Genomic DNA, 19,732 nt, shown 5'->3' with positions numbered 1-19,732 from the left:
GGATAACTTTAGCTAAAGCAAGTATTAAATGACTGTGCAGTACCAACTGTGCAGTGGCAGTGCATGTGTAGACATACCCAAGATGTATAAAAATGAGGGTCATGGGGGGAAGCTGGAAAAAGAGCAACTGTCAGGTCTGTGCAGGCTTTTCTGATGCTGCAGTACACCTCTAGGTGGTGTGAGTGAGTTTCTACAGAAAGCTAGCCCCATTTACACTCACTGTAGTTTTGAAACTCCCATGCTGTAAAGAAGACAGCAAATGAAGAGTTCTTGGGAAGTTTTCTGAAACAGCAAAGTGAGCGTGGACTGACAGTGGAAGGTTTATCCTGTATGTCAGCACACTTCAGCAGAGCTGGATACTCACGAACATTTTTTCACAAACACAGGACTCACCACCTGACTGTCCCTGACCTACAGCACCTGCGAAACCTCTTGCCTTATTTGAATTGGTTACTACTAGCACTTTATTCAGAGACTGATTTCCCGGCTGGATCTTGGTTGTATTAATTAAATCTGCACCAGGTAAGACTGTAAAATGCGTTTCTTCTTTCTTTTTTAAGACTAGATGCTTTTCTCCGGCAGGAATACTGCTGTCGTAGGATAACAATCAAAGAGCATTACTCAAAAGCATGTTGTTTTACATTTATTATGACCAACTTCTACACTTCGGTGAGTGTTTTTCCCCAAGCCATTAAACCAAAGAACTTTTCTTTGTTTATTTCTGCATATATTAGAAACTCTTAGTCACATACTGGATCAAAAGCACAGGAATTTCCTCATGCTAAACTTATTTTTGACATATTTATTATTGAAGGTAACTGTGTTCCCTTCAGTCCACAAACTACTTTGGAAGTACTTGGCATAGTGTTTTTTCACTGAGTGGAAGAATACTTTTGGGGAATTGTTGTTTCAGTCTTTGCATGTCACAGTATATAAAGGTAGCCTCTACATCTTACAATATCACTATGCTTTTCTGGATAAAGAACATTTCTACAAGACACTGGGATGAGAGTTACTGAATGCTGAGTTTCATTCCCAGCAGATGTTTTTCCCTACTATTGAAGAGCATTGTGGAGCCTGAGTCATATGTGGAAAAGCAAATCATGGAACAATACCAGACCCATGAGTATACTGTTTAGCCACGTTAAAGTAGACATGTTGGGTCTAGCTTTAAAATAGCTAGTTTGGGTATATGATGAATAGTCTTCCTGTGACAGTATGGAACACAGTGCAGGCTGTGAAACCCATGTGAGTAGATGGTCAAATTAGCTTATGAAAAGCTCCCGGGTGCTGTAGCTGCACAGTTACCAATACCCAAGGTAGCTAGTTTAAAGTGACAGTGCTATGGTTGTGGTATGGACACAGAGGATGATAAAAATGTTAGAGAACACTTTGTGTTAAATGGAAAATTAATTAATTGTCAAACTTTGTGTTTGAGTTCTTTGTCCTGCAAGATAAAGGGACAGATCCTTCAACTGAACTCAGTGGAGTTATGCTGATCTACCACCAGCTTAGAATGTGACCCAAAGGGCACATCTACATGTCGCCCTATGGTGACGTTGTTACTGTGCCGTGTTTTAGCACTTCCTCTTGGCACACGGTTAGTTTTAACCACCACTTCGCCAGAGTGGGATGCTAAAATGGGGGAGCATGCCACTATGGTGAGGTAGCTGCCAGGCATGTGTAGACTCACACGATCACTATGTCATTGTAGGGTGTCATATGGTGATGTAGTGCGTTGCTATGGTGATGTAGGGTGATGTGTAGATGCGCCCAAAGAGTCTGGTTTTATGCCGAAGAAAGACCACAAGAAAAGCATTCAGTCTTGCAATTTTTACTCATTGGAATAAGGTTGCTGGATTAGCCCAAGCTGGTACCAGTCTCCCTCCTCTCTAAAAAGAGAGAGGTGGTACTGTTGGACACTGCAATATTTAGCAGCAGGTCTGGAAATGGAAATATTGGACATACTTCTATGGGGAAAATTATGAAAGATCACAACAGTTGGAAGGGAAATTAGCTTGACTGAGCAAAAGGAAGTCAGTTCCAAGTGACTAAGATCAGCAGTATTCCATTAATCTTTCTTGGCTGTCATTAGTACCTGAGAAATATGAAGTCAAAAACAATTTAGATTTTGGAATGTAACACTTCAGAAAGCCACCATGAAGAAAATAATTATGAAAATGTTAATGTTTGTAATTATTCCTGCAAGGCATGTACATTTACACTTCTTAGTACACACATAAAATTTCCAAGTAAAGAAAGAAAATTGTTTTTGGCAGCAGTTTATATGGCTCTAAACTGTGCTCAATGGGCCAAATGTTTTTCTCTCTTACATCACTTTAAATCAGAGTAACTTTTCAGTGGAGCTGACTGATACTGGTTTAACCAAGATCAGAATTTGGTTCAATGTTTCTTCTCCCCTCCTGCTGCTCCCTTCCTCGTCCCCACCCAAGATCAAAGTGCTGTTGTAATTCACCCTAAAGTATTCTGGCTATAGAAGGAAAATCAAATTAGCATGCACTCAGAAAATCCCACTGCGTTCTCCCTAGCAAGTGGCTAGCACTTAGAGGAGTATTTCCATAATATGTTTTCATGGAAAGTGGTTGAAAACATGATGTTTCATTTTAGTGTCAGTTTATGAAGAAAGATAGTCATTTTAAGGTATCACAGTTTTGTTACTTGAAGCATACGATGAATACGAGGTAATAGTTTGCTTTTGTTGCAAAAAAGCATATTGGGTATGTTAACAGGAGTGTCACTTATAAATAGGGACCTACACAAATTGCAATTTTGCAGATTTCGCAGAAATTGCGAAATCCAGCATTGTCTGCGAAATCAGGCAATGCCTGCAAAATCTGTGGAAAAAAAAACTTACAAAAAACAAAATGCTTGCTCCCCAGATGGAGCCAGCAGTCCTCATGGCTGTGGTAGCCCAGCCAGCTCACTGGGGGGAAGGAGGAAGGGGGCTGCCCGCACGAAGGGAAGCCCATGATGATGGCCTCCCCTGCCCCTCACAGCTAATTGGCTGAGAGAGGCGCCAGTCATGTGGTCCCACCCCATCCACTAATAAGTGGCATAAGGCCAGGTTGCATGATGGACAGCCCTCACAACCAATCAGCAGTGAGGGGCAGGGCCATATTATGGACAGCCCTCAACCAATCAGCGGTGAGGAGCAGAGCCACTGGGGGCCCTCGGCCAGTCAGAGGCATGGGGAGGCCCTGCTGCAGTCAGCTCACAAAAATGGTGGCCAACCTCATGATCTCCCTGCAAAATTGGCTGGCTGCCTCCTCAAGTTGGGTACACCCTTACTTATAAACAGGGATTCTGGTTTTCTCTGATAAATAAAATCCCCAATTTTTGGATTAAAAAAAGTAACCCAAAATCCACGTTTTTCCATGATTAAAATGAAACACCATACAGTGGTGTTGGATCAACACCATATAGTGGTGTTTCATTTTAATCACAGAAAAATGTGGATTTTGGGTTACTTTTTAAAAAAATTTTGTGATTAACGTGGATTTTGGGTTACTTTTTTCAATCTGAGAATTGGGATTTTTTTTAATCAGAGAAAAGCAGAATCCTTGCTATAAATCAAGAGAAGTACATGAAGGTGCATGTACAATGAAAGACCTTGCAAAATACAACGAACAAGCATGTGTAAAAAAAATGGTCAAACGTGCTATAGAGACACAAGAAGATCAAGAGAAGTGACTTGTCTGTTATGTGCAGCACTGGTGAGGCCTCACCTTGAGTACTGTTTTTGGCCCCACACTACAAGTAAGATGTGGACAATTTGGAAAGAATCCAGCAGAGAGCAGAACAATGATCAGGGCTTGGAAGACAAGACCTATGAGGAAAGGCTGAAAGAGATAGGGTTATTTTAATCTGGAAAAGAGGAGACTGAAGTGGAATTTGAAAACTGCCTCCAAATTCCTGAAGGGTGACTACAGAGGATGGAGAAGGGCTTTTTCCTGTGGCTGTAGGGGACAGGACTTGAAGCAATGGCCTCGAGTTGCAGCAGAGGAAATTTAGGTTAGAGATTAGGACATGGGCGACTGGTGCCTCCTGAGTCCAGGGACACCAGATCGCTGGCTGGGGGAGGTCCCCCAGCGGCTGATCACCAAGGCTGGAACCACCAGCGGCGAAACTGGAAGCGCACTTCCACCTGCACTTTTGGTTTTGTGGCTGGCACTTCCAGGGGGTGCGCAGCCAATCTCAGAGGGCTCATGTGCACCTGCATGCACCCCCATGTGTCACCAATGGATTAGGAGGAACGGTCTGACTATGAGGGTGGTCAAGCACTGGAACAGATGTGCCAACCCTGCAGCCCCAGATACCGGCACAAGCAGCAAGGGGGAGTTCCCATGTTTATATAGGGGTTAGGGTCAAAAGCAAACAGGACAAAAGGAGGGAACTGGTAAATGATAAAGAAATATCAACACTGTGATAACCTATACTCAGCACCTTAATTTCCCCCCACACCTTTGGGCAAGCCTTTAGCCCCTAGACTGCTCAACAACAGCCTACAGGTGTCCCTAAGTCTGAGTCCAGCTCTTCAGTCCACTGTTCGGGCTGACTGAGCCAGTGAGATTTCCAGCTCCACTGTGCACTCCTCTGCATAGGGCTGACCAGGCTCCACATACACACTACTCTCTCTTTCCCCTTTGCTCCAACCTCAAGCTTCCTCTTCCTTTTTCCTTTGTTCCCCCAGCCCCTGGGTATTTCTGGGAATTGTAGTTTACATTAACAGTCAGCACACCTCTGCAGACTTCTCCCTGGCTCACGTACATTACATAGGCGCCCTAGAGAAGTTGTGGAATCTCCATCCTTAGCATTTTTCAAGGATAGGTTAGACAGACATTTGGCTGAATTGATTTAGTCGGGGATGATCCTTTCTGGAGCAGGGGACTGGACTAGATGACCTTGTGAAATTCCTTCTAGCCCTACTTCCCTGTAATCCTAAACAGAAGGCAAGTCATTTGAAAAACAGGGCTGTACTTATCTGAGGTTGCACCATAAGGTGTGATTGTAGAAATCCCCTCTGTAAACTGCCTCAATTTTAAATAAAAGTTAGAATTTTACATTTTTGTCTGGTATCTCTTGGCAGAGGTGATGAGATGATGGCCCCTGAGTCAGTACAGTATAGGTAGGCAAATAGTCCAGGACTATTTTGTCATTTTTCACAAGCTATGCTTTCAAGATAGAACAATCGGTTAGGAGAATGGGGGGGAGGTTTGTGTTGTCATCACTAGAGGGATTTGCCCTCTAATATCCTCAATGGAAATTATTCCTTTAACCATTCTAGGATGGAATTGGGGTTCAGGTCATATCTAGGTGGTTCTTTTGCTCAGTTAAAATGGCTAAATGGCAACATGAGCTTCTACATGCGGGTCTGTTTCAACCATACCCTGCTATCCTTTGTAAGGTCTGGAAGCACAACAACTCCTACATGTTTACTGATGTAAGCAGAATTCATTTTCCCCTAACACTGTCCCAGTTATTCCCCACACCTCGCCTTTCCTGTCTCCAGAAGCCAGTTTCCTAGTCCCTCTTGGAATCCAGTGCCTTTTTTTTATGCAGTCTTCAAAAGAAAATGTGCTCCTTCTCAACCAGCAGTTTCAGAGATGAGGCCAGCAGAAAGGAAAAGTGTTTCCTTCCTAATACTTAGAAGTCCTTAGGGAAGGGCTGGGTGGTAGAATTCCTCCTCTGTTGCTAGCTGGACTAATAAACCCTGTAAAGATCAAGTGGCTAGTTACCATAGATTAAAAAAAAAAAAAGAGTGCCGCAAAGAAAACCACAAATACCCCTATCCTCCAAACACTGACTTCAGTGAAGCCACGGTTTCACACGCAATGTCTTGTGCTCAACCTTCATTAGCGGCAAGGCAACGGTTAGTGATCAAATGCCCTTTCCAGAATTGTGTTAATTTCAACTGATAACTGTATTGCACAGATGTGTTTTGACACAATGACACATTTATAATATGAAGCCATTAAGCAAAAGTAGCTAGGTTTCAGTTTCATTCCAAACAGAAAAATTTAAACTAATGCAGGGAAAATATTTTTGTCAAACTTCTAAGTGGGTTATTAAAAACAAAGAAGGAAAAAGGTGAACGAAGACCTTTTTAAGGCATTAGCTGACATTGCTTTTTAATGAAATCATCTTCAAAGTTTTCTCTACTGGATTTGGCTTTCAGAATCCAGAGGGGGAAAGAAGAGTCACATTTCCCCAAACTAATGCTTGTGATCACTGGCTTTTTAACTATCAAAAGTGATATTTTTGCAAACATCTCAAAATGTTAAATCTTGGTCCATTATTCATTCCTCCATTCCACCCATCCATCAGATTTATACACCCGCACATTGCTATGGTATCCGAGCACCTGCCATGTAAAATCAATATCAATAGACAAGTCTCCGATGAACTTCATGGTGTTTTCTCCTTTTTTCAGCTTAAGAGCTCTATAGAGATTAAGGTATTTTATTTTTAGGTTTTAGATTTTATTTATTCAATTTCCATGTTTGGTCAGAAGGGGTTTTGGTGGAAAGGGAAAGTGTCAGTTTAATTTTGCAATAGAAAGGTATTTTCAACATTTTCTAAAGATGGTCAGAGGCTAGATTCAGTTGATCTCCTTTGGAAACAGCTCTGAGAAGCTAAAGAAGATCAAGAAAAAAAGGATTGTGATAGCCACCCTCTGCCTTACAACAGCCATAAGGAGTGAAAAATCTCAAATTCTTGTTCTCTACACTGTAGGTGGGCTGCAATCTAGATGGACTGGAGATGACTGTAGCATGTTTTGTGACTCTCACCTGGCATATTCTGCACATGATGTTAGAAGGGTTGATGAGCCCAATTTCCAAGAGCTGGCCTGGAAGCTCCTAAAATAAAGACCTGAGGACTCAATTTTATCTAAGGAATGCTTGTTGGGTAGGGTATGGAGTAGCAAGAGCCTGCTTAGGATACAGGAAGGGATGGAGACAAGAGTTTATAGGGCCAAGAACTGATTTTTTTTGTGGACTCCTGAAATTTTGATTGATTCAGGCCCCATTTCATTATTAATGATTTCAGTCAAGCTTCTTATATCCCCTTTCCTTTCCCCAGTTATTTAATTTTCAAACCTAAACCATCCCTCCTTTCCAGATTAATCCTTAAATGAAATGTTTTTTTGAAAAACGGAACATAGGTTCAGGCCCTAAAATATTTATATTTAGATCTCCTTGCTAATCGAGTCTTTGAGCAATAATGATAATAATCTTCTATTCCAGTAGAACCTCTTCCTCCAAAGATTGTGCTAATAGCATCTGATTTATTGGAACAAGTCTCAACAATTTCTTGAGACTAAGTCTAAGCAAGCCATAGGAGACTCTGGGAAGATCTGAAGTTTTGGTTCCTTTCTGGAGCTCTGATGTAGCTAGAGTTTTGTTAGAATAGCACTTGTCCTCCATCTGACAGCATTGTGGATTTGAATTTAGATCAAACCTACCAAATTCAGTCACATACTGGATCCAGTGTTAAGTGAGTTTTAACTTATGGAAGTGGCTGGGTACTCCTCCAGCAATAACTCAAAACAAAGAAACAATATCAAACCATCATTCAAGCAAGGCAGAACTAAGTTAGAAAAAATAAAGGCTTGATATTTTTAAAAAGAGGCATTTTAATGGTTGGTTTAGGAAATCATACCTATGTTCTTTTTTGTAATGTTTGATAGGAGGGATACCATTTTCTTTCCAATCACTTATTCATTCTATTGCCTAGGAGAAGGTACAGGATGAGGTATGCGGTAATCACTTACCGATGACAAGTAGGGCTTTGCAGACCGGCTTCTGTCAGTGATGAGAATGAAATGAAAGGCATCACACAGCAGGACCAAGCATCTTAGAGGGAGGAAGGGAGAGAAATTGACATTGATAGAATTTAAGGGAAAGGGAATGAAGGTAAAAATCAACAGAAACTTTTTAAAGCAGATATTAGATTCTTGCTTCCTGGAGTCAGAGACAGTGGAAGGTTTTACCTGTTCTACACCATAGGACCTTATTCATCATAAATTAAAATTTAAGGTAAGATTCTTAAGGTGCTCGGTGTTGACCTAATTCTGTTCCCATTGAAATCAGCAAAAAATGTTATCACCAACTTCAAAAGAAGCACAGTTATGCCAATGCTGAGTACTTCTGAAAATCCTACCCTTAATGTATACCTACAAAATATTGAGAAGCAGCATGGAATGTGTCAGCTTTGTGTGATCAGAAGTTTTGCCACTTCCTTTCCTTGGTTGGGAGTTGGTGATAATATAAAATTTTAAATTTTTAACAAAAGACAGGAGGACCCACTTGGAGAAGAAGTCGATACGGGGAAAGGCAGACCAAAGTATCACATAATGTATAGTTAATATCATTCAAACATAATTTTCCTTTGAAGCATGTTTTCTCTTTATATTTTCAAGACAGAAAAAGCCTCCACTAAGATATTGCCAACTGGAGGGGTGTGTGCATGTACATCTACATATATATGTTGTCTAGTTTAGATAAATAATTTTCCGTTGTTCTTTTCCTTGCTTTCAGTTGTTATAAAATACTAACTATTGCAAGCAGACCTAAACAGATAACAGATGGCATTGGCTAGAGGAAGGGAAACATCAACAGTAATACAGTACAGTGCATTGGGACATGTCTGTGATGCAGCAGTTGTGTGTTTTATGTCACAATTTGTGGTTTCTTTTGGGAAAATCATAGAAATCATAAAAGTTATACAATGGTGGTTTACACTCATTTAATTGACTGTGTGCGCCTGGTACAGACAATTAGGCTGGTGACCAAATGACCAAACTGAACCAAAGGATTATGGGTGTGATCCATTTTCTAGCAAAGCCATTGGATGTTGGATCAGGCTATATCTGCCCATAGTTATTGTTTATACAAAAATCCATTTTTCTGTGCGTTGGACTGGCAGATTAGAAAGAAAGCTGCTTACAAAAGGAATGCTTTATTCAAACTGTGTGCCTTAGAAGAAAGGCAACAGTGTTATGATGAATGCCAGAAAAGAGACCAGGCTCAGTCACTCAAGCCACTGAGAAACATTATACTTAAGACATTAATCACATCTTAAGTAGTGACGTGGCCATATGTTAATTCCATTAATACTGTGATAAAGGGAGGAATAAATCACAAAGTTATTATATGAACAATATGCAATAACTTTGTGGCTGGTTCCTATCACATCTTTAATTGAACGTGTGGCCATCACTCCCAGTCTCTGGAGTACATCAGAGTCTTTCAAGTCTCCCATGTGCTCCAGAGGCAAAGGCTGGGAATGCACTAGCAATGCTCTTTACAAGTGCAGGGGAAGCTCAGGATTGGCTTCTTTCTGCACTGGCAATATGGCATGATGGGATCTGATGCTAGATCCCACAACTGTACCTCCTGCCTTGCACGTGTGGCACGGCAGGAAGCATGATTGTTGAGATCCCACATAAGGACCTCAGCAGAAGAAATGAGGTGGCTGGCAGGGTTTTTTTTCCTAAGAACTCTAAGACTCTGGTGTGCACTCTTTGGTCCATAAGTGCCCTGATTTTAAGGGAGGCTTCTTGGTCTGGTTATTTCATCTAGGCTGGATAAGAAAAAACAAAGGGAGACTGAGGTATATGCTAATGTAGAGAGCCATGAGTTCCTGACTATGAACGGAGTCTTTGAGCAAGGAGTGAGCAGGTTGAACCGAGTGTTGTTTTCATCATTTTAAATAAGTGGTAGGGCATGAAAGCTTTACTGGCATACATTTGAAAGGACTTAAATAACTCACTTGTAGCTTCAGCATTTAAGAATAACACAGTCATTCCAGCCTCCTGCTGATAATACACTTTATATCCCACTGTGTATTCTCTCTCTCTCCCCTTCTTTCTTTCACACGCACACCCGCAACACACTACATGAGTATTCATGCCACTATATTAAAAGGAATTTTTAATGTTTAATTTTTCTTTGAACTCTTTCTAAAGCACATCTTTTGTAGTTTCTGGGAGTTTTGCCTGCATAAGGAGTGAAGAATTCTTCCCCTTAGGAATATCTAAACTATTTTCTATTAATTTATCTGCTAGAATGATAGATTTCCTTAATATGTGGCTGCAGACAGAGCTTTAATATTTTTTAATAGAAATGACAATACATATTTTGTGAAGCTGAGGCAAAAGCACTGCTCTTGTTAGCTTTTGGGGACTGATTGGTTGGTCTTGACCTGAAGGGGAACAGATAATTCTCTTCTCTTTTTTTTGTTTTTGATAATGAACGCATTATACCTGACTGAAATACATAACTATATTTTACCCTTTAGGTTGTTATCGGAAGCTTTGAGTTGGGGCTGGAGGTAAAAAAGTTCACTTATGAAATAAGATTAAAGCAATTAAAGGATAAGGCTTATATTTAATTTTCCCCTGTAGATGCAATTTTTCATGGAGTGACAGCATCAAAACCTTTTCAAGTTTTACAGCTAGTTTGCATTTGGCAGAAATAACAGGAAACCATCTGTGGCAAAGCAGGATTGTTGTAAGCGTAAGTAATAAAAAAGATGAAAAGAAATGCAATGTTAACTTTAAATTATAGCTTTGAAGGTGTGAGGAGCAGGATGCTTGCTTTTTTACCTAGCAGCATCAACACAATTTTCTAGAATAGGCAGTACTGGCTTGAAAAAGTTGATCAACTCAGCAGACAGAACATGTGAAATAAAAGGGCTGGGATAAGTTTGGGCTTTTGGTTTCTCTTTAATTCCTGGGTTTTGTAATATATGTAGCTATGGAAATGTAGACATGATCCTATATATTGCAACTCTGAGCCAGCAAACTATATAAGCATGTCTTTGACTATGCAAGAAGTTTGTCCTACCAAAGTCAGTGGGACTATCTGTGTACTTAAAGTTACATATGTACTTAAAGGCTTTGCTTACTCCTTACTCTTTCCATGTTGTGCTGTCTCATTGTGGTCCAGGCTTATTTTTAATTTGTTACCATTTCCCATGATCTGAATTTAGATATTTTGTCTTTGGGTACAAAAATGTAAAAAGTATCCTTTCACTGTTACATATATAGATATATTAATTAGTTGATCATTAGAGGTGCATTTCCTCAGTGTGGGTAGCAGGCATTCAGTGGGATTCAAAAGTATGCCCATTTGCTATGTGCACCATTTAGCACATGAGAAATATAAGCTATTAAAATTGTTTAAAAACACTGATAAATGGAAAACATTAATTCCCAACAGTAGATCTAGCCACAAAACCCCCCAATTCATTCCAAACCATTAATTCAAAGTCACTTCAGAAATGTCTGACATTTTTTTCAATTTTCTTCATGAAAAGTTTGGATACCAATTACCTGAGCAGAAACAACCATATTATTTTATCATTTGGATATTAATGGAAGTTTCTCACATGGCTAAGAGACAGATCTACATTTTAGAAGTGAGGGTAGCATTTCTGCCTACAAAAAATGTAAAAAAAATTTCAGGAATGTCTAACGTCTTGATGCTAATATCTCACATTGTTGTCTGATATCCTGTTTTTCCAGTTTTCAGGATAAGTAGTGGGGTTTTTAGAGTGCTGAGCTGAAGAAACATTATAGATTTATTTTTCAAATAGTTTGGCTGTTGGGGTGCTTCCTTCACTTGCACAACCAGGCTCCATCTTCTCAATATCAACTTTAATTTTATTTACATAGATGGAAAGAAATAGTGTAGAAAGGTACTGACTTGTTCAGGCATTAAAACAGAATACAAGAAAAAACAAGCATCCGAATGGTAAAAGAAGAAGAGATCACAGTGCTCAAGCCTGGAACTAACAAGAAATCTCCCCTAGCTGGGTACTGGGCCAAGAGTTAGCAATTTCATATACAGCTGCAGAGAATAACTAATCCAGTAGCAGTAAGCAAGTCATACTTGTAGACATAAGTCACTTTTGGAAAGGTTTTGTCATAAGACAGCTTAGCAGAGACAGTGTGAAATCCTTTGGGATAAAAAATCATTATGAAATGCTGTTGTGCAAGTTCATTGCTGGTATGGTAATGAGTTTACACAGAGCAAACTGGTGGGATTACTGTCCCCTTTAGATGTTAAAATGGTTTCTATTTTGACTCAGATTCAGTATTAGATGAAATCTAGGACTCCTGAGAGGTGGGAAATGTGGATTCGTGTCTCCTCAGATAGAAGATGGGCTTTACTCCCAGTCTCCCATATTCTGCATAGAGAGTTCAAACCACTGCACTTTGGGCAAAATGGGGCCAGGAGAAGCACAACCACCACCTCCTCCTCCTCCTCCTCCTCCAGTGTTTTGATTTAGGTGCTGAATGCAAGGGAGTTCATAGCTTGTAAATGCTGAGTGAATCTGGAACTAGGTGACTGTCTCCTTCCCCTCAGCATTTCTTTCTAGCTACTCTTGGAGCTGCCTGAAACTAGCAGGCTGATTTTCATGGATCCCATCCTCCTCATACCTAGTACAAAAGGTTTAGACAGACTTAAACTTAGGGCTGTAGGTTCTACGAGATAGGAAAGCACTGAAGTCAGGCTCCTGGTTGCAGAGTTGAAATCTTTTCATGGAGCTGGCTTCCATTTAATTCCCCTGCTACAGTAGGAGTGTTTCTCATAGAATATTTGTAAGTGTTTGTCCAGTCTACTGGAGGCTCTACTGCTAATTGAAGAAAATTAAATGTTTTCCACAAGAAAGTTAGGGGCTTTTTTGAGGGGTTTTTTTAAAGAAACACACCCTACTTACCTTATCCAACCAAATCTAGCTTTGCCACCTCATAAAAAATGCACAAAGACATGGAAAAGTTAAAATAATAAATGACTAATATTGTCTGAAAAAGTGAAACCCTGGAATAAAATGTGGGATTTCATACCCTGCTCATAACTTTGCCTTTGCCTGCTCATATTTTCCAGAAATGCATATAATGTTAGGAATGTATTAATAAGTTGTAAAATCACATTTGCTTACTGATAGAGAGGGTGAACACTACTTGAGTGAGAGTGATTTTATATCCTGATGGTATAGACACTCCACTTGATGGGGGAAATCTAGAATATAGTCCTCTCCCAATGAATAATTAATTATAAAATTTAATGCAATACAATAATTATTTATGCAATTACTTATACAAGCCTTTCAATACCTCAACAGACTGAAAGGGACTCACACTCCACTACCCCAAAGCCCAGGGATTATGATACTCTTCTGAGACCTATAGTGTCTATGCTCTAAATCTGGAACAGAACAATGTCTGTGGTTGAATCCATACGTTCTATATTCCAGATTATGGCTTTAACCACTAGATAACTGTGTATAAAATTTGACTCAGCATCTCTTCCTATTTGTGGGTGAAGCTGGTCTTATGTTTCCAAATTTCCTTTGCCTTTATTTAAAAAGAAGCTTGAAATGCCAGGAATGGAAACTAACATTTCATTTGTCTCGAAATAAAATTTGTGATCTACTGGAGGAAAAAGAAAAAAAAAGATTTGGGGATGAAATTGTATTTTTTTTCAAGTTTTCAGAACAGCCAGAAAACTGAAAAATAATGTGAGTCATACTGTTGTGCTACGTACTTCTAAAATATACACTATTAATTCATTAAAGAAAACCCCATAGTACAAGTCGGTAAGCAAGTAAATCTACCAGTTCTCTGACCAGGATAGATCATATATATTCAGTAAATTCTAAATACCAACCAAAAAGTCTTTTCGCTTCACTCATAAGGAGTATCTTAATACTCTATCAATTTGCTGAAGTAGAAAAAATGTGCATAGTTGTAAAATACGCTAAAGTGCATCCTGGGAATAAATAAGTACAGAAATCTTAGTGAAGCTAAAAAAGTGCAGTTTGCTATATGTCTTCAGTAATATATTATTTCAGAACACAAGAACATGGCATAGTTGAGATTTGTGGGAAGGTATAACTTTATTGGAGGTGATAATTGATGACAATATGTTATGAGTGAAGTGGTGATATCTAATAACTGTTCATTTCCAGACATTCATATATACAGAGCATAATTATTCTATGACAAGTACATCCAAGATGATGTTGAATTTAAGACAATGCCCAAATAATTAGATTCTATACATGAAAATTCATGCATCAGTTTTATTTTTCCTAAGTATTGGAAGGTTGTTGTAAATTTGTTCCCTCTGCACCGCTGTCGCGTGGAAAACAATGACAGAGAGTGAAGGGTCACATCCCCCCTCTTGCTGCCCTGCCCCTTGTCCTTCCATGCCTGATCCTATCCCTTCATGCCACTGGCTCCCCACTCCCCCTGCTATCTGCCCACCACCCTTCAACATGCCACCCTACCTCCTGCCCCCATATCCGTGCATGCCCCCTATATCTGTGGCTGCCTTCCTGCTGCCTGTCCCCTGCCACTTGCCCACACAGTGCCTACCTCTCTGCCACTTGCCCGCTGCCCCCTATCCCTTGCCTCCCCATGCCTGTGCTTGTCTCCCTGTTGCTTGTTCTTGGTGCCTGCCACATTGTCACCTGCCCCTCCCCTGCCTGTACCTGGTCCCCCTGCTGCCCGCCCCCAACCCCTGCATCTCCACTGCTTACCTTCTGTGGCAGCTCTGGCTCTAGCTCTAGAACAGTCATTGCCAATGGCCCTGGTTCTGCCTGGCCAAGCAGAAGCAGCAGTGGCTGCTCCATGCCTGACTGGGTCAGGGCCAGAGGGGCTGGACCCAGAGCTGAAGGTAAGTGATGGGAGATCAGCATTTGTGGGGGAGGGGAGCCGCAGGGAAGCATCAGGGGTGCAGGTGGTACAGTCTTCCACATACTTATCCCAAGCTGCACACCATGTGGTCTCCCCTGTCTGTGCACCCCTCACCCTCACTGCAATCCCTCTCCCACATCACGCAAGTCACCCCAGCCTAGGGCAGGCAGCAGCTTAGCCCTGAATTTGGACAGCGGGGTGAAGCTGGAGCTGAGCCACTGCCTGCTCAGGGCCAGTACTCAATCTAGGGTGAGCCTTTTTTCCCCACACACTGATTGGAGGAAAATAACTTCATCTTGGATTCAAGTAAATAGGATATAATAATTACAATACACTTATTTTTGGCTTTTTTTTTTAGGAACTTTGCAGCCCTTACTCTGTTCTGTCAATATTGGTACAATTTACTATGAGTAGCAATATCAGAATCTTGTCCAGTGTTTTCTGCTGATCAACATGTTTTCTGCATTGCTTTGCTAAGTCCAAATATTAGGGAGATTTCTTGTGTGTATATCTGTACCCCCGCCTTTTTTTTCTTCTTAGAAGGACACATGTGTAAGAAAAAACTAAATTTCAATGTTTCAGTGGAAGAACTTTACATTTGTAACACTTTGATGAGGTTTTGATAAAGTGACCCTCTGCAAAACAAGCCAAAGTTACACAGTCATGATTTCCTTAGTACCCTTACAGTGCATTATCTGAAGATGTCACAGGCTTCATGCTATAACATTTTTCATGAAGCCATTATATCACAACACAAGAACAAGCAAAAATGAAATAATCCTGACTAACATCTAGTATGGAGCGATTCTTTTTTTCATTTCCCATTATGGGTTAATGGCAAAAAGTGCAAGCAGAAGACCATAAGGCTTATTACCATTAAGTAACAATACACCCTTTTCCTCAGCACACCAGTGTGTCTAACCTTGATATAATTAACCATAACAGAAAAATAACCCATTTGTCACTACCTTCACTTACAGTTGAAGGGTAAGTGCTATGTAATTTATGGTTTTAATGAAATGTCACTTGCAGTCTGTGTTGAGATGTAATATACACACTTGGCATTGAGGTGCATACATGGTCTTATGATTTGCAAAGCAGAGGCAAGCCAGCCAAGATTCAGCCTACAGAGTAGCCCACAGCACAACACAAGCACAAAGATATTATTGCTAACTGAATAATACTTTGCTGTTTAAGCAGTGTATCAACCTGTGCCCGTATTTCCAGGAGGATTAACTTTTGTGAAAATGTATGCTCTAGGGGACTCTTTGAATTGCCTGATATTTTAGTTTTGCTGCAAGGGAAATGTAGATCACCAATTATATTGGATGATTGTATTTTCAAGACCTTTTATTCCAATGAGCCTTTCTTTCCTTCAAGCTGATATTTATTGGTGGACAAGATGATATATTATGTAGCTTTGCTCTGTAGTCACCTCCAGATGTGCCTTTACCAAAGCTGTCCTTTCCATAATCGCGTCAAGCAGCACTCAAAGCTAGGCACCCCTTAAGGGCTACGCCAGGACAAAGCCTACAACCTCTGTAACCTCCAGGTAACCAGCTTGGCTGGTACATGGGAGAGTTGGATGGAAATGGCACAATGTCTCTACTTGCACTGTGTTACTGCACAGTTGACATGATCACAGTTTCTGACTGGGGGGCTGTGGGTCAGGCACAGAATGGCACCACAAGATTGTGCACTTAAGCTACCTTGGAACAAAAGCTCCAGAGGTATGAATCAGAGCCCTGCTCTAGACTTATGCCAAAAGCCTCCTAGTCAGCCCAGCTGGGTGATTCACTCAAAGATGGTGGGATGTAATGCTAACTGCATCATTCTTTTCTGCACTGATGGCCATGGAAACTGCTGGGCCCTAACCCTGCTGGGCTGCTGGGTTCAGGAGGGCATTGAATTTGAAAGTCTTTGAAGTGTTTGAAGGTAAACCAAAGTGAAGTTTTAGGATGCATGAGGTATGGATTTATCAATCTCTCTATTGCTTACATCACCCTGAAAGTACATGAGGTAGTATTTCTAAATACATGGAGCGTTCAGCACTCCCCCACAATACCATTATCCATCTTGGGGGCTGGACTCAATGATCTTCTGAGGTCCCTTCCAGCTCTAATGTCTATGAAATCTTCTGTAGCTGTGGACATAGCCTTTTCTCTGTGCGCAGAAGTGAAATTCATTTTCCTTCCCAAGTCAAATTATGTACTGGAAATGCAGAACTCAAACCTCCCTTTCTCTTCTATTTTCCTCATGAAAAGGATGGTTTCACCCTGACATGATATTCAAAAAAAATCCCCTGGGCTTTTCCTTAAGTGAGGTGAACTGTGTTGGTCCAATTTTAAATTAAAGTAATACTTTCTAAGATGGAGGAAGTGGAAGATCAAATTGTGCTAAGATCAAGTTGTGGCACTAGAATGCTCAGAAACAGAAAGTTTTGTAAGTTGCTGCACAAAAGTCTGTTCTTTATAGATTATTTCCACTCCAATAATAAATATTTATTTTCCTCATGCTGTAAAAATTGCTATTTTTGGCCCTGGTTAGCAGAGAATGGGATAATGTAAACACAAACTAGCCATTGGAGCAGCTTTACAACTGAAGTACCTTTAAGAAACTGACTACCTTTAAGATGGAGCTTGATCAGTTTTTGAAGTGGTTACCTATGATAGCAAGGAACTGGATGAGATGAGGCAGGAGAGTCCTTCCACTGCTCTGCTCCAAACTATCTGCAGTAGAAACATGCAATACGTATAGTATTTTAGCCTAGTCACTGTCCTTTAGACTATCTTTTTACTATAGATGTCTACTTAAACCACAGTTAAACTGACCAGTTTTTGTGGGTTTGTCGTGGCATAAAGAGCAAATTCCACAGACATTTCATGGATATGCCCTGGCAGCCCTGGCCCTTGGTGCTGATTGATGGAAAGGCCCCTGGGAAAATGGGGAGGAAGGATGAGAAGGCAGCCACCATCTTGACTGCTGGCTGCCCTTTGTGCAGCCCTACCCCTCGTGTTGATTAGCAGAGAGGTCCCAGGAGGGGGGATGAGATATGGGGGGGTGGCCATCTTCTGTGCTGCTCATCATGCCTCCCAGCTAGCCTCTACCTTCCCTTCCCAGGCAGGCTGTGAAGTGAGGCCACAGAGGCAGTGAGGAAGCTGGCTCACAGCTAAGTGGCAGCTTTTTTACAGTAACGGGCTCTATGTTAGACCAGTGCAGGAGTGAGTTCCATCAAAGCCAATATGATGTCTTTTCAAACAAGCAAGAAGGCCTACAACTTTAAACAAAGAATGGCCTTAGTGTTATTGGGAGGATTTAGATGGTGTCTTGTTATCTTGAAACTGTAGAATTGTTACTAATTCAAAATATTGTAAATGCTGTCCGAGTGTTCTGATACACGCATCAAAATGAAAGGCAAATCAGAGAAGAACTTTAATATATTTTGTCATAAAAATAAAAAAAGGTAGCAAGGACACAGAATGCTAACTTTCCAGCAATGAAAATTATATTCTTCAGCACTGCTACTTCCATCAGAGTTTGCAGACCCATGCTGTGAATTCTGGTCAGAGCCCGAAATATATCTTGATTATATAAATACAGGAATATTTGCAGAATTCCCCATTAAAATATTTATGTTTGCACAATTCTCTTGGATCCACTAACTTATTAGAATTCCTTGAACATGTCATTTAAATGGTGGATAAATGAATATTGGTTAACAATTCATTTGGATGTTCAAAAAGTCTTTTTCAGAGTTCCTTACAAGACACAGCTAATGAAATTGTCCTGGAGTGAGCAACAAAGTATTCTCATGGATTAGACATCAGATGAAAGATTTAAAGACAAAGAGAAGGAATAAATTGTCAAGTTTCCTCTTTAATTAGCAAAAGAATGCGACAAAGTTCCATGTGATGACTTATGTCACATAGTTTACTTAATTGTACCTTGAAAATGGATGAACAGTGAAGTAGCAAAATTTTCAAGTGACATAAAATTTGCAGATGACAATAAAAAAGTGTCAGGGAATATTGTGAGGAATTCCAGACGGATGCAATGAAGATAGGTGAATGAGGAAAAGGCAAGTAGTTGACATGGCTGACAAATAGGAAAGAGAGCTGAAAGAAAAATCTTGAATTACTCATAGGCCTCATTGGGTTCTGAATTAACTGTAACAACTCATGAAAAACACTTGCAAGCAGCTTAGTGAAAACTCTTGCTCAATATTCAGCAGCAGCCAAAGAAAAAAAGAGGCTATGTACAAGGAATGAGACAGAGAATAATGCAGTAAATATTAAAATGCTAAAAGAGACAATTTCTATTTATCTATTCAGCCTCCACATAATGTAAAAGAAGGTGAGATGCAATTAAATCTAAAGGCCAAAAATAAAAAAAGAAATGATAAAAAGAAATACTTTGTCATATAATACTCATTTAGCTTAAGGAGCTCATTGCCACAAAATATCACTGAAACCAAAGTTCAGTAGAATTGAAAAAAGCTGTAAAATACAGATACAAAAAACCCCCCAAAACAACCAACCCAAGAGTTTTGGAAAGCATACGAACCGTCACACATCAAAGCAAAAGCCAGCTTCTAATTAATAGGATTCTCGAAGAAACTTCCCCAAGCGGTAGGTTAACCCATACCTCCCTACTTTTGGTAAATTTAAGCTTTCCTTAACCCACCCCCAAAACATCTGGTACATGGTACTCTGAAAGACCAGGTACTGGGTTAGATGGTTTTATCCAGCATGACAATTCTCTAGTTCCTACAAAGCAAGAAGAAAGAGCAGGCAGGAAAAAATTGAGAACGGCAAAGACTTGATGGGAAGTTAAATGGTTGGAAATTCAAGAAAGTATCTCATGGAGAGAGATCTTCAGCTTAAATGGGTGATACTAAAAGAGACAAAATGGTATTTGGCAAGAGGGATATGGAAGGTAAATCTGAAGTGATGAGATTAGAACAGGCCAGGTTTAGTGAAGGCATGAATAGTCATCTTGGTGAGT

At 40.3% G+C, this 19,732-nt stretch overlaps 1 protein-coding gene across 3 annotated transcripts in view; it reads left to right on the top strand.

Annotated features, from left to right (window-relative positions):
- The first annotated feature begins 219 nt into the window (after nt 1-219).
- Nucleotides 220-19,732, top strand: part of EDAR (ectodysplasin A receptor) — a 127,764-nt gene continuing 108,251 nt past the window's right edge. For all 3 annotated transcript variants that reach the window (XM_090021429.1, XM_090021410.1, XM_090021419.1), the window contains exon 1: nt 220-522. The gene's annotated coding sequence lies outside the window, so the exon portion shown is untranslated. The remainder of the gene's footprint in view (nt 523-19,732) is intronic.

This window comes from Crocodylus siamensis, chromosome 1 (genome assembly GCF_052110815.1).
Source record: "Crocodylus siamensis isolate JL-2025a chromosome 1, ASM5211081v1, whole genome shotgun sequence".
NCBI classification, from domain to species: domain Eukaryota; kingdom Metazoa; phylum Chordata; order Crocodylia; family Crocodylidae; genus Crocodylus; species Crocodylus siamensis.
This window is presented reverse-complemented; position numbering and strand designations above follow the sequence as displayed.